The sequence below is a fragment of the Bidens hawaiensis genome, unplaced genomic scaffold, assembly GCF_021521415.1.
Source record: "Bidens hawaiensis isolate Kalapana, Puna unplaced genomic scaffold, B.hawaiensis_p1.1 tig00004595_1, whole genome shotgun sequence".
In the NCBI taxonomy this organism is placed as follows: Eukaryota; Viridiplantae; Streptophyta; class Magnoliopsida; order Asterales; family Asteraceae; genus Bidens; species Bidens hawaiensis.
Window position 1 is genome coordinate 807,358 of NW_027491279.1, and position 16,886 is coordinate 824,243.

The 16,886-nt window shown below is 37.6% G+C and overlaps 1 pseudogene; it reads right to left on the minus strand.

Annotated features, from left to right (window-relative positions):
* Positions 1-2,826: 2,826 nt before the first annotated feature.
* On the minus strand, positions 2,827-4,711 carry LOC143627023 (protein DETOXIFICATION 49 pseudogene; annotated as a pseudogene).
* Between the last annotated feature and the right edge of the window lie 12,175 nt (positions 4,712-16,886).

Consider the following 16,886-nt stretch of genomic DNA (forward strand, 5'->3'; position numbering starts at 1 on the left):
AGGTTAGTGGTGCGACGGGGAACAAGAGATTGATTATTCATAGCATTGTCATCATTACTTGTTGGAGGATTTGGCGGGCTAGGAATGAAAAGATTTTTTCGGGCAAGAACACTAAGGTGGTAGAAATGGTTGCGGATATAAAATCTTTGGGTTTTCTTTGGTACACAAATAGATCTAAGATAGGGGTAGTGGATTGGAAAAGATGGTGTTTATTTGATGTAACGTGATTGTTGTTTTTGATTTTTGGATTTCGGCGTCTTTCTCTGTCTTGGTGATAGTCGTTGGTTGTGTTTGTTTTTAATGAAAGTCATTTTTCAAAAAAAATAAAAATAACTTTAACTTGACCCATTTAATCCCTAGACTTAACGGAAACTTGCATTTAATAGGTTTGTGATTCATTCACTGTCAGTCTCTCACCATTATTCTTACTGCAAGTGTTTAATTTAACCGCACATCCGAAATAAAAAATTTTCAACTAGATCACCAAACACTACTTTAGATACTTTATATATAAAACCAAATAATAAAATGTTACTCTATATATTTTTTAATCCTTTTTTACAAGATTAATTTCAACAAAGTATAAATGGAATGCAGTAAAAGCATCTAAAAATTTATCAATTTTTAAAAAATATATTTTTCAGAACTGCGACTTTCTTATGTGTTAGGACATCGTACTTCTCATTTTGTAGTGGTAATGTTATCTTAAAAGGTGTATACTATTATAATAATTATTGTTGTTATTATTTTATTACAATAATACAGCAGACGGTCTAAAAAATATTTTTTTAAAAAAACAGCATGAATTTCTTGTATATAGTGGAAATTGATAACAAAAAGTCAAATTAAAAAAAATGCCGGCCCTCTTATCTTCTTCGTGGCCGCATTCCATTTCCATATGCAAACATGCGGCTACCTCTAATGCATAATTGGAGAATACAGTCATACCTTTGACTTTGACTTGTACATTTCTAAATAAATTAACATATATATATATATATATGCCCTAGTCAATATATATATATATATTACCTTGTAGCAGTATATTCGGTAAAACCGCAAGTTTGTGCTTTCGGTGATAATTCAGTTTCAAGCAGTATCATGTTCAGTTGTTTATACTTTATAGCACCCAACCGTATGGTACTGGTACTCAGTCTAGTAATTGAACGAAAAAAAAAAACAAAAAAATATTGTATTGATATATCTAAAAGACTATATGGACCCGATCTCAACGACTGAAAACCATAGAAACTTATGAATAAAATCAGGATATAACTAAAAGGAAACCGACACATGTTTTACATATTAATGTGTTAATCTCTTGTGAGTGCTTTTAGAAATTAGCCTTTTAGAGTTGTTTTAAGCTTGATAGCATGAGCTTTAAACATATTTTTATGTTATTTAATTTTATTAATATAAACTACTATAATTGCTTTAGTTTTAATATTATGCTATCAATATTGAAGGCCTCAATAATAATATTTAGCGAATGTTATGCTTGGCCATAGGATAATCACCAAAATGATATTTAGAATGAACACACTAATTTCATATAACATGTACATTTTCTGTTTTTATTTATTTATTATTATTACATTACTATATTTATGATGAGTTATACCAAATAATGTACTACTAATACTTATATAAAACCACCTAAATAATTGTAAGCAAAGCAAATGATAGGTTGGTGTTAACAGTAAAGTACCACTATTGTAACATGGGTTATATACTTTTAAGAGTATTTTAGTTTTAAAACAAATAGAATAACGTTAGAAAATCATTTTTGAGGATTGCTTATTGATTTAAATATTAATAAAAGTATAAGTTTAGATACTGACTTTCAGCCAAATGTCAACCCTTGTTTATGTTGTATAATTGCAATTATTATTCAAAATAAATAAAACTCAAGTGATTGGGTAGGCAGAAATAGTACATAATAATATACATTTTTAATGAATAAAATGCATCTAGTTATTCAATGTTTGACACTTCACTGTTATGTTAACCTCATGCAATATTGTAGGTGTTGTAAAAATTATTATGGTCACATATTACAAGACATGATCTAACTTATGACATCACATATATAACATAGTATAATTAACACCGCATATAATTTCTTATCATACAAATTATATCACTTTTGAAAATCAGCCAAATTTGAAACCAACGTCTAACAACATGTAACATCCTAGTTGCCATCACTACATATAATTTCTCATCATAAAAATATCAAAGTCAGATATACCCTAAAAACTGAAAACAAAACCTAAATTAAAGTTCAATTTGGTTTTATGTATTTTCCTATATGCTGCTAATTGAGTAACAATATCTTCATGGTGGTTAACTTGTCAACCTACTTTATCATATTTCGTTCATGGCGTGTAAATATGTAAATTGAACTTTATATCATTTATATCAATTTTGTTCTCTAACTTTAAAGTCAATAAGGCTGCGGTATACACCTCTCAACACTCTTCTCCTCACTCGTCAGTCGTCACATCAACACCATTTCAGCTTTCCCCACGTCATTTAACATTACCCTTCAACACGAGGATATACATCATTTCCTCATTCTCTATCAATTCTTCATTTTCTATTTTATTATTTGATACAAAAGAAGGAAAGGGAGAGTGCGTGATGGGAGTGACCACGGTCACTATCCTCACGTCACACGTGACCAACAAAGGGGAGAGGCGGGGTTCCAGAGGTGTCACGCACGTGACCCTTTCCATGTAGAACGCCACATCAGATATGGTGAGGGGAGTTAGACTTTTAGAGTATACCGGCCAGCCTAACAAAATGGTGAAAAATACCAACACAAAAAAAATCCAAAAATTGGTAGTTTTGATTAACCTTTAAACTTTTAACAAAACGGTTAAATTTTTTCCTATCCTATATACTGTACAACAACATTTTCCAAATTACAAAAATAAAAAAATAAAAATCTTTCTAAAAGAATTATAAAATCATCATTAAACTAAATCAGGCCCAAAACCCATAGATTCTTCCACCTTGTTTTGAGGTTTTATTATTAACTTGTACTTCTCTTCCTTAACTTCTTTATTGTCAACACCACCACCCTCACCACCACCTTCGCTATCACCACGTGTCAAAACCGCCGCTCTCTCCGCCTCCAACCGCCAATCGGTCCGCCCCAACACCACCAACATCGTCCCAACACACGACATCTGTGCCGCGAACATACCCAACCACAAACCTTTAAAATCAAACCCCATATAAAACCCCAACACAACTGCCACTGGCATACCCACTAAATAAAAACACCCTAAATTAATATTCGCCCCGATTTTCGGGCGCGCGGTGCCTCTTAGGACACCGCACCCAGTCGTCTGCGGGCAGTTACCCAGCTCGCAGAGACCAATAATTGGCAAAACCATCGACGTCAACGCAATAATTTCCTTATCTTGCGTAAACATCGTCGCCCACAAATTCCTAACACTCGCCGCAAAAAAAAGCGCCGAAAACCCCAAAACAAAACTACAACCAAGCCCAACAATGGCGGCCCATTTCGCCTTCTCGGGCCGACCAGCACCCAACGCATTCCCCACCCGAGTCGACACGCTAAAACTCAACGACGACGGGAATATATAGATCAACGCCGTCGTTTGAATTAATATCCCCATTGACGCGACGGTTGCCCTCGGGTTCACCAACAACCCACATAACATAATCATTATTTCGTACCACCACCATTCCAAACAAACCGATACACAACTTGGTACCGCTAGACTTAATAACGACTTCCACCCGCTAAGACATTCTTTCGTGACACCACCCCATGTCTTTTTATAAACACCCGAAATTAATATGTAAATAATTAACGACGCGACTAGATTAAAATTCGTTACCACGCTACTAATCGCGACGCCTTCGATACCCAAATTTAGACATTTCACTAGATAATAATTTATTGGTATGTGGAGAATAATAGAATACGTCGCGCAAAATGTCAGGGGTAACGTTATAGACTGCGACCTTAGGTAAATTCGTAACGGGTGTAATAAAGATTGCATTAACAGGTCAGGTAACGAATATAATAAATAAGTTTGCGCTTGTGTCGCGATTTCTTCATCTTGTCCGCAAACTAATAATATTGTTTTCATGTTCATCCATAAAATCGATATCGGTAACGAGACAAGAAGTAACAAAAGAATGGTACGTTGTAGACAAAGACCAAGACGAGTAAGTCTTTTGGCACCAAAGGCTTGACCACAAATGGGTTCCATTCCCATAGCTAAACCGGATAACACTGAGTATCCAGTAATGTTGGCGAACCCAATCGCCAACGAGCCACCAGCGAGCGCTAGCTCGCCGAGGTGGCCCAAAAATAACATGGAGATCATGGACCGGGAGTATAATAAGAGGCCCGTGAGGATCATTGGGATGGCGATTTTCGCTAGCGAAATGGCTTCATTTATGGCTAAGGAAAGATGGGTCTTGTTGGGTTTTTTGGATTCTTGATTAATAATAATAATATTGTTGTTGATATTATTATTATTATTAACAAGTGTTTCTGGGGATGGTTTGGTGTTTTCATGGATTAAAAGGGGGTCTAAAATAGGAGATGAAGGTTGCTTGCACATTTTGAATGAAATAATAATAATAATATTTTTATGGTAAGTTTTTAGAGAGAGAAAATGTAGAGAGAGAGAGAGTGTATGTGTAGGAGAGTTTTGGGGGGGTTAAGAGAGTGTATGTGGGTATTTAAAGAATCTGAAAGCCGGCTGACTTTTTATGATCTATTTATTTATATTTATTTTTTCAACTTTTTATAATCTATTTATTTTTTATATTTTTAAGGGCATTCTCAATTCATCTCTTATATTTTTGTGAAAAGAAATTTTAAATTATAGGGTGATATTGGTTGTGAGTGTAAATTATAAGATTAAGAGAGAAAATATAATGTTTTTTTTTGTAAATTTGGGGAAACTTTTTTTGTCCCTATGTATTTTTTAATATTTGTTGAATTGGTTGTGAGTAGAGGGGAGAGAAAACTGTAATTATAAAGATATAAAATAATATTATTTAACTAAACAGAAAAAAGAAATGTAATGTTTTGTTGTGTAATTATAAAGATGGGGATGAGGAACGAGTTGAGAATGCTCTAATCGTAAACAAAGCTTTCAAATGATCTACTGCTAAAGTCACCATATCTGGATACTCGTCTTTTAAAACGGGAAAAACCTTCACCTAAAGCTAACGCACGTGAACACTAGCCCGAAGGTATGATATTGCAGTAAGATAAAACTCGTTCAATTCAAGGATTTAAGTAGTGAATACACCTATTTGCCTAATCTCATATCATGATCCTAATGTCTCTGAAAACTAAATGTTTGAGGAGCAAGAATCAAACTTGGGTTACATGAAACACCAAATTTATTCCTTATCGCTCTACCAGCCGCTATTGGTCCTATTTATTTATATTTATTTTGAAGAAATAAAATAAGAATTAAAAAAATAAATTATTATTATTAATATTATTATTATTGTAATTAGGCAGTCGAGAGATTGCAGTTTTGACAAGAAAGTTTCCTTTTTTGACCAAGTTTCAACAGTACTCTGCCAAGTCCTATCAACACCTGTTTTTTACGTATTTCCTTTTTCGTCCTCTACTATTATTATCATGTGTTTTTTATTCAAAATATATGAAATATATTTTTTAAAGATAAAAGAACCCACGCTTTTCATGAAGAGGGTTATATTTTTAGTAGAGGTGTAGAATCTTAGCGTACACCAAAACGGAAGGCATCGGTTAATCTATTTTATTAACAAGTCTGTCGTTGGTTTATTCAGCTAGTTTATCAGTTTTTAGGCACAGTTCAGTTAGTTTTAGTTAGTAATTAAAATAAAACTCGGGCTAAAAGTTTCATTATGTATACATAAAATATAGGGCCACTTCCTAGAATCTTTAAAAATTTTGGTCCGAGTGTGAGAGCTTTGGGCCTTAAATAAAAAGTTTTTTTAATTGCGTTTAAAGAATTAAATTTTTAATAGGCTTATTGGATTATAGTTTAGGTTGTGCATATTTTTTTTAATAGAAATGTGCTTAAATAAATTGGGTAATTGAGTTTATACATTATTTTTTTTATATATGTACACAAATCTTTTAAAAATTTTCGGGACAACCTAGGATATCTGGCTAGGGACAATCACCCTCCCTGCCCCTCCAATGCCGAGTTAAGATGAAATGGATGTTAAATGAAGGGGAAGTATAAATATATGAAATATACCGGTTCGGTAGGGTAAGGTACCAAAAAAAATGATAACTGATTTTCCGGTTAATTTTATTTTTGGTTAGATTCGATTCAGTTTTGTCGGTTTTTGATATATGGAACTTTTGCTTAAAATGTATGGTGTTTAAAGATTTAACCCTTTTAAGTGAATAAATGAACCTAAATGAATTAATAGAAACTATGATTAAGAAGTGGTGATTAATGTTAAGCCGTCTTTATGTTTGGATTTTTCTTTTCCTTGAATGTAACTAGTGAACAAATTAAATGTAGTTCATGGCCCGACTTAACCTACTTAAAGTATATAAAAAATTTATACATCTTAATGTGACATGTTTGTATTACAAACGTATCAAATTATGGATGCCAGGTATACTTATTATATAAATACAAGTAGTGTGGTTTATACAAAATGTAAAATAATGTTTAAAACCGTTAATAAAACTACTTAACCGTGTATAATACTTTCTTGAACTCACTAACTAAGAAAACCCGAACGACCAAACGTACGCAAATTGCTTATACATGACCGAATTAATAGGTTTTGATCAAATTATGAACACTTAAATACACCATTATCATTAATATTAATGCATCTGTCACCTTTTGTAGTTATATTTATAACTGTACACACCATAAATTGGACACTCTAGTCCGCATTTCTCTGTATTTTAAATTGAGCGTATCGTGGGAATGATACGGTTCATTATTCGAATAAGATTTGAATAACCTAAAATTCAATTCGAATTTTGTTTATTTTGAGTCGATTCCTTAATTCAATTATAGATGCTAGGTATACTTATTATATAAATATAAAGTAGTGTGGTTTATACAAAATGTAAAATAATGTTTAAAACCGTTAATAAAACTACTTAATAGGTTTTGATCAAATTACAAACGCTTAAATACACCATTATCATTAATATTAATGCATCTATCAACTTTTGTAGTTGTATTTATTATTGTAAATACCGTAAATTGGACACTCTAGTCCGCAATTCTCGGTATTTTGAATTGAGCATATTGTGGAAATGATACGGCTCATTATTCGAATAAGATTTGAATAACTTAAAATTCAATTCGAATTTTGTTTATTTTGAGTCGATTCCTTAATTCAATTCGAATTAGGAATCCAAAACCTAATTGAATTTGAATAACCCGAGTAATCATTGTATATTTTATGATTGTTAATCATCGATTCTTCTTGCCCTCGTTCATGAATGGTTTTGATACTTTTTGTAAATCGGTTTATTCGAATACACCCGAATGGTACCTTAGTCGGTTTTTATTCGAATCGAAATTAAGCTTTAAACTCCTCATAGAGCCAAACAACCACAAATCATTGACTTCTTATTTCTAAATGCATTCTAAACACATTTATATTATCCTTAAGTTCGGCCTTGTCACTTAATATATAATATCTTCAAAAAAAAGACAAAAATAATGTTTGGAGCCTAAAGGTAGTAGTAGGTAAGTGATAACCATGTGAGGACACTTATATATGTTAACATATTACGTGGAGTTGTTATATGAATAACTTAAATGCTTGGCGGCCCAATCGCATGTTTCTTCATTACATAACAAAACCAAGATCATGTTATTTAACTTATTTTGGCCGACACTACTAATGTTTATTCATACGTTTTGACCAGGCCGGCTGCCACTAAACAACATCGTTTCTTGTCTCAAAACCGACACCGCCCTTGTGTTGTTTATGTTTCTTTCTTGCTTTTGGTTTATTCTAAAACAATTTTAATAATATTTGAATATTATTTGTTGATTAAAGTATTGTCTAGTTAAAATGTCAATGTATAAGATCACATGTAATGGGCTCGTTTAGGAGTCTAGAACACGTAGCCGGCCCATCTCGTTGTATATACAACGTTCGTTTTCAGGGAGGGGGCCCAACTTCTTGATTCATCAAATGGAGAAGAAGGTGGGTCCCCCCCTCACCCACCACCACCACCACCACCACCACACACGGTTTTCGTGATGCCGTAATGAGTCGTAACCCATTAACCATCGGTGAGGCAATGGACCTAGCTGCCTCCCTCACTGATAGTCACGTACGGGATGGAGCCTTGTCCCACAAGGATTCCAAGCCCACACCCGACAAGACAAAAACCAACTCCTCTACCGATGCCAAAGCTGAGGCCAAACCATCCAACAACAACAACCGCTTCAACAAGAACCACCAAAACCGTAAGCCCAACTACCAAAACTACTCCGTCAACCAAGCCCCAAATGACCCTAATGCCCCAAACAAGAAAGCTTACTTTGGCCCACATCCCCTTTGTGCCAGATGTAACCGCCATCACCCGGTTCAATCCCGTTGTCGGTTGTGCACTTGATGCAACCGTTACGGCCACCTTGCCAATACTTGTCGTGCACCGCCTGGTTCTCAAGTTGTCCAAACCTGGTCTGCACCCCTACTGCTAGACCTGCTGCTAACCCTGCACAGCCCGGTGTTCCCAATACCCGAGCTTGCTACCACTGCGGAGACCCTAATCATTTCCGTAATGCCTGCCCATTACTCACCCATGCTAACCAAGCCCATGTCATGCCTGTACCTCCTTATGCTACCCATCCACCACAAGCCCAAGTATACCATGCACCATACTACACTGCTCAAGCCTACCAAGTGCAAACCTACCGACCTCAAGCCTATGCACCCCAAACCCATGCACCTCCTGTGCCCATCTCATGGCTCCTCCATCGGCATCAACTCAAGCTTTTGTTATTCAAGCTCCTCCTTTGAATCAAGTTGCTCAAACCCCTCAAGGGTCCAATGGTCGTGCATTTATGATGAATGTGAATCAAGCTCAGAGTTCTAGCGATGTGGTGAATGGTACGTTTCTTATTGATAATCATCATGCTTCGGTTTTGTTTGATACGTGTGCCGATAAGAGTTTCATATGTTTGAATTTTGCGTATATTATTGATAAGCCTCGGGATAAGTTGTCTAGACCTTTTTCCGTAGAAGTAGCCGATGGAAATTCTATTATGATTGACTCGGTAGTCAGGGATTGCGTCATAGTCCTTAACAAAGTCGAGTTTTTAATTGACCTCATTCCGATGCAAATGGGTAGTTTCGATGTAATCGTAGGGATGGATTGGTTAACTCTTAATCGTGCGGAAGTTGTTTGTTTCGAAAAGTTCATTCGCATACCTCTCAAAAACGGTCGTATTCTTAAGGTTTTCGGTGATACTCCAACATCCAAGATTAATCTCATGTCGTGCTTTCAAGCTCAACGTTATTTGCGCAAGAAATGTGTCGCCATCCTAGCACTCGTGGTAAAGAAAGAGCGAAAAGAGAAGAAAATATCCGATATCCCGGTTGTTCGCAATTTTCCCGACGTTTTTCCCGATGATGTCACTCGTCTTCCTCCGGTTCTTCAAGTCGAATTCAGAATTGATCTCATACCCGGAGCTAACCCCATAGCTAAAGCCCCTTACCGTCTTGCACCCTCCGAGATGCAAGAACTCTCGAGCCAACTCCAATAACTTTCGGACAAGGGTTTCATTCGCTCGAGTTCTTCTCCGTGGGGCGCACCTGTGCTATTTGTCAAGAAGAAAGATGGTTCATTCCGTGCATTGACTACCGTGAACTCAACAAGCTTACCGTCAAGAATAGTTATCCGCTCCCTCGAATCGATGATCTTTTCGATCAACTTCAAGGAGCCGCATGCTTCTCGAAGATCGATCTTCGTTCGGGTTATCATCAACTCCGAGTTAGTGATGATGACATTCCCAAGACCGCCTTTCATACTCGTTATGGTCATTACGAGTTCTATGTTATGCCTTTTGGGTTGACAAACGCACCCGCGGTGTTTATGGACCTCATGAACCGTGTTTGTAAACCTTATCTGGACAAGTTCGTCATTGTTTTCATAGATGATATTATAATCTATTCGAAATCCGAGAGCGACCACAAGAATCATCTTCATACCATTCTTGATCTGCTTCGAAAGGAGCAATTGTATGCCAAGTTTTCTAAGTGCGAGTTTTGGTTGAAAGAAGTTCAGTTTTTGGGCCACATTGTTAACGAAAAGGGTATTCATGTTGATCCTGCAAAGATCGAAGCTGTTAAGAATTGGAAGGCGCCTACGACTCCCACCGAAGTGCGTTCTTTTCTCGGTTTGGCGGGTTATTACCGTCGTTTCATTCATAACTTTTCCAAGATCGCATTGCCCCTCACCGCTTTAACACACAAAGGTGAAACCTTTGTGTGGGGTCAAAGCAAGAAGAAGCCTTTGAAACTCTTAAGGACATGCTTTGCAATGCTCCTATTCTTGCTCTTCCGGAAGGAAATGAAGATTTTACCGTTTTCTGCGACGCTTCTAACCTAGGTCTTGGTTGCGTTCTTATGCAACGAGGCAAGGTTATCGCTTACGCTTCGAGACAACTCAAGGTTCACGAGAAAAATTATACGACGCATAATCTCGAACTTGGTGCTGTCGTATTTGCCTTGAAGATTTGGAGAAATTACCTCTATGGTACGAAGTGTGTGGTGTTTATCGATCACAAGAGTCTCCAACACATTTTTGACCAAAAAGAACTCAATATGAGACAACGTCGATGGGCCGAGTTGCTTAGCGACTATGAATGTGAAATTCGCTATCATCCTGGAAAAGCGAATGTCGTGGCCGACGCTCTCAGTCGTAATAAGTTATTCAAATCAATACTTCTTACTTGTGTTCTTGTTTAAAATGATCTCGAAAAGCGTGTTCTCGATGCTCAACACGAATTCGTCACCGAAGGCAATATGTATGACGAGATGTCGTGTGGTGCCGAAACCCAACTTGAAACTAAACCCAATGGTCTGCTTTACTTTCTGAACCGCTTATGGATCCCTAATCGTGATGATCTTCGCACATTTATTATGGACGAATCTCACAAGTCACGATATTCCATACATCCCGGTGCGGATAAGATGTACGCCGACCTTCGTTATGTCTATTGGTGGCCTGGTATGAAGAAAGATATCGCTTTGTATGTTTCTAAATGCCTCACTTGTTCCAAAGTGAAAGCCGAGCATCATCGACCTTTTGGTTTGCTCGAGAAACCTCCCGTCCCCGAGTGGAAATAGGAAGGTATTGCTATGGACTTTATCACTAAGCTTCCTTCTACCCGCAAGCAACATGACAGTATTTGGGTAATTGTTGATCGTCTGACCAAGTCTGCACATTTCATCCCCATCAAAGAGACTTATTCTGTTGATCAGTTGGCGCGGATCTACGTTGAGAAAATTGTTTGTCATCATGGAACTCCGTTATCCATTAAATCTGATCGTGATGGTCGTTTTACTTCTCATTTTTGGAAGTCGCTTCAATCCGCTTTGGGTACTCGATTGGATCTTAGTACTGCTTATCACCTGCAATCTGACGGTCAATCTGAGCGAACGATTCAAACCTTAGAGGATATGCTCCGTTCTTGTGTCCTCGATTTTGGAGGAAATTGGGATATTCATCTACCGCTTATCGAGTTCTCTTATAATAATAGTTTTCACTCTAGTATTGGTATGGCACCTTTTAAAGCGCTCTATGGTCGTAAATTTCGATCTCCGATCTGTTGGAACGTAGTTGGTGAATCTCAAATCACTGGTCCTGAACTAGACCAAGAAACGATTGATCGTATTGCTCAAATCCATCCAAATCTCCTTGCTGCTCGTAGTCGTCAGAAGATTTATGCCGATAAGAGACGTAAACCCCTTGAGTTCAGTGTTGGCGATTTTGTTTTACTCAAAGCTTCCCCTTGGAAGGGAGTTGTTCGTTTTGGAAAGAAGGGAAAACTAGCTCCTCGTTTCTTTGGTCCTTTTGCGTATCGTCTCAAACTTCCTGTTGAACTCTCTAATATTCACCCGGTGTTTCATGTTTCTAACCTCAAGAAGTGTCTTGCCTAGGGTAATCTCCACATCCCTCTCGATGAAGTTAGTATTGATGAGACTATGCATTTCGTTGAGCAACCAGTTGAGATTATGGATCATATGGATAAAGTTACTAAGCGAAGCCGCATTCCTTTGGTTAAAGTTCGTTGGAATTCCAAGAAAGGCGCCGAGTTTACGTGGGAGCGTGAGGACCAGATGAAACTCAAATATCCTCATCTTTTCGTTGTTGCGGATTTTCTAATTTCGGGACGAAATTCCCAAAAGTAGGGGATACTGTAACATTTCGGTTTCTTTTCGATTTTTACTTTGTAACCGTTACCCGACCCATTTACGGGTTCGGGTTCGTTCTTTAATAATATCCGCACTTATCGAGTTTAATTTGATTATTATTAATTATATTATAACTATATGGTTCAACCAACCCTCCTAAACCCGACCCATATTCACCCGAGATCAATCAATCAATCAAATTGGCTGTCCAAATCCGTTTGTAATCAATCTATGATTTTGGAATTTGTTTATGTTTGTTAGGCGCGGCCTCACCAACGGAATTATTACGTGAATTACACCTAAATTGACTCGTTTTTCCTTTTTAGACCTAACCGACACTTTTTGACAGCAATGACCGCGTAAACATTGATATAATTGCAATTAATTTCATAGATACATTCCTTATGAGATGACCGACAATACCCCTATAAATAATTGGATTAATTTGACTTGAACTCGTTCATCGCGTATTCTTTAGGCCGACTCTACTCACCCTCGTTCTCCCTCCTCTGATTTCGATATAAGGTAATTAAACACTGGGTTTAGATCGCGTTTTCATAAGGATCAATAACCCTAAACCTGTTTTGATCGATTGTTAACGTTTTGGGGTTAATCGATTTTCTAGGGTTCTTGGCAAATGGGGGAAACCAGAACCAGATCATGTTCTTATTGTTTTGAAATCGAGATATGATGCATATGGCTGGGTAGCCTAGCTGGTCAACACTTGAACATTAGGGGTGGGAGGTCGCGGGTTCGATCCTTTCACACCCCGATTTTTTTGGAAAATAATTGTTTCATGCTTTTTAATTAATAACCATTTTAATATTAATAATAATGATTAAACAAAGTTGTTTAACTAAAAACCGACCTTTTAATATTCATTTTCGTTCACATATAATTTCTAAGAGTCGTTTTCATGCATATATATATATATTCATATATATGTATGGATATAAATAAAGATACGTTTTCTTATATAAAGATACATAAATATATAAAGAAGATTTTTACTTAAAAACTAACGTGCTATTAAATATATAAATCAAGTAATTAAGTTATAAAACTAAAAAAATAGTATTTTATATTTTCTTAAATCAAAGTAATAGTTTAAATATTAAATCCCTAAATAAATATAATATTGGTTATCGTTTAACTAGCGTCGTAATTAAGACCCTTATTTTTAATCACATAATTTACTCTCTTAGGCGTTAACGTTCGCGTGTGATCCTCTTATTTCATTCTCGCTACTTTAACCATCCTCGTTCATCTTTGAGGTGAGTTTCACATTCCCCCTTTTTACTTGTTTTATCACTTTTGGGGACATATGCGTAACTTATTATATTTTCACACTTTATCTATGCACAAAACTGCAATTGTTGTCTTATGTGTTAACTAATCTCATGCCATACTTGCTATATTTTTATGTGCTCAATGTGAACCGTATTCGGAGAGGTCCAGCATAATCTCAGAAAATAGTATGATCATACGCTAGTCGATTTAGCTTTGTGCTTTTCGACATCTCATTTTATTTGCTCATTGGTTGATTTGTTAATCTCATTTGACTCGTTGCAGCTACATATTTTATTATATATGTAAACTGAACTGGTGTGTTGCTCACTCAATCTCGTGTTGACAAACTATATTATTTTCACGCATATGCAGGCTACCGTTTGATGTAAAGTGTGGACTTAGAAGAATTGTTTAAGGACTTAATGCTAGAAGAGTTTATTTGAGACTTTAAAATTTCATTTGAATTATTTGATGTTTTGTTTTACTTTGAATTTCTTTTTGTAACGAATCATGGTGTTATTTAAATTAAATAAATAGATTTTTGAATTTTAATAATTGCGTGATAGTAACCTTACGAGCTGTGACAATCAGTCCACGCCCCGGCATTTCCGCCGTAGGTTGGGGTGTGACAGATTGGTATCAGAGCCGAAGGTTTAAGATAGGTCGTTAGAGATTGCCTTAGACACATGTTTAGGAGCCCTATACGTGCTTATCTGCTTACCTTACGTGTTATATTTGATTGTTACTGCTTTCCCGTAGTTGATAAGTCTTCTTATTATATTATTGTCATGCACACACGCACTGCTCCGAGGCTATGCCTCAAAACTTTAAATTTTTATTTAAATTTAAAATCAATATTAGATTGCTTTTTAATTGCGAGAAATTCCTTAAGAATTCCCACCTGTTGTTTTCACTCGTTCTCCTTAGGGTTAGGTTATATGGCATGTCCCTATCATAAGAAAATGGGAGAGAAACTGTGAGTTGGGCACTGACAAAACGGTTCCGAGAACCAAAGGTAAGACGCTAATCCTTACCTGGGTGATAACCTGACCACAGTACTCAACCCTATGGACCCGAGCGAGACCCATGAATGCCATATGACCGACACCCTAAGCTATCAACCGTAACCACACTAGAGGTTGCACTCCCATATACATATTTTAAACCGAATTCACGGTGATTTCGTGGCTTAAATTTGGTAGCCTTCCGATTATGGTTTTTATGTTATTTCAAGTGGTTAGTCGGGAATCCCGACTATCCATCTGTTAACTTGTTTCGTATTTTGTCGGATACTCCGACTACCCATATTTTATTTCGATAGTTCGTTATTTAGTTTGGTCGGTCAAAGACGCTCATCAGGCCGAAAAACTATATTGCATCGATAATTCGTTAATTAGTTGGGACAACCAAATTGCCAAGTAACGCACATGCTGTCCAACTCACATGTGTTTTCGTTAATTATTGTTGGGCCATTCAAATTGCCATGGAAAGCTCATGGGAGGCCAACGTCCCGAGATGCATTTCGTTATATTTTTGTGAAATTAACCTAACAGAAACTTAATGTTTTCAACTAACTTTGTTTTTCCCCATAAATATTTACACATATGATCCCCCAACTCATAAATCTTTACTCTTATTTTCCGTAGAATGTCGTCACTCAGAAATCACCGTCGCCATCAACGTTCATCTAGCTCGCGCGATCGCCGTTTGGCTACTAGAATCACGAAAGAGTTTGCTGCTGCTATGCCTGAAATTGTCGCCCAAATCCAAAGCCTCAATTCTAATGGTTCAGCCATTTCGGCAACACCCAACAACTATGATTTTCGTAACTTCTTAGCCACCAAACAACCTCCGTCCTTCCGTGGGGAGGAAAATGCTACCACCTTGCTCCATGGTTTGAAGAAATGGAGAACAAATTTATCCACTGTGAATGTCCGGATGTCAAACGGACAAAATTTGCTTCAAGCTGCTTTATGGATCGAGCTGTTGTATGGTGGAATACCGTGAGAAACGACCAGGGGTCGGATTTGGCCGTGGCTATGCCTTGGGAAGAACTGAAGGAGGCGATGAAAAAAGAATTTTGCCCAGAACATGAATTGTAGAAGTTGGAAGCGGAGTTTTGGGATCTTAAGCAAATCGGTGGCGATAACTCCACTTATTCTAGCTGATTTCGCGAATTAAGCCGTATTGTGCCGCATCTGGTAACTCCCGAGACCCGCGGAATTCAGAAATACATTCGCGGCCTCCCACTCGCTTTCCGTGATGCCGTAATGAGTCGTAACCCATTAACCATCGGTGTGGCAATGGACCTAGCTGTCTCCCTCATTGATAGTCACGTACGGGATAGAGCCTTGTCCCACAAGGATTCCAAGCCCACACCCGACAATACAAAAACCGACTCCTCTACCGATGCCAAAGCTGAGGCCAAACCATCCAACAACAACAACCGCTTCAACAAGAACCACCAAAAACGTAAGCCCAACTACCAAAACTACTCCGTTAACCAATCCAACAACCAAGCCCCAAATGACCCTAATTGTGACTTCTGCCCCGATCCGACCCGACCCAGGTACCCGTTTCTCCGATCCGATCTCTTTCTTTTATGATTTAATATTTATACTTATACTTTACTTTTAATAATAATAATAATATATTTTCCTTCCCGCCTCTTCCTCTCTTTTCCTTCCCGCCGTCCCGTCCCTCTTCTTCTCTCTTTCCGCCTTCTTTTCCCTCTTGTTGCCATCCCGCCTCTTTCTCTCTCTTGTCGTTGTTCCGCCCTTAAGCCTTGAACCCCTAACTGTCCTTTGTTCCTTCCCGCCTAAGGTTGTCTGCGCAGCTCCACGCGCCAGACTCCTTACAAGGAAGCCTGCGCGAAGACCAGTTGTTCCTGCGATTCGCGAGGCGAACTGTTCTCGCAGCGCGCTAAGAATTGTAGTTCTTCTTGCAGCGCGCTAAGAACGGAAGTTCTTCCCGCGAAGCGCTAAGAATTGTAGTTCTTCTCGCAGCGCGCTAAGAATGGTAGTTCTTCCCGCGACGCGCTAAGGATTTTAGTTCTTCCCGCGGCGCGCTGTGGACGGTTCTCTGTCTGCCTTCGCCCTCGCGCGTGCGCTCGAGCCTTCTCGCGCTAAACCCTTTGAGTCTTCTTCTGTTTAATCCAGCCGTTTACTTTTGTGATGTCTTAT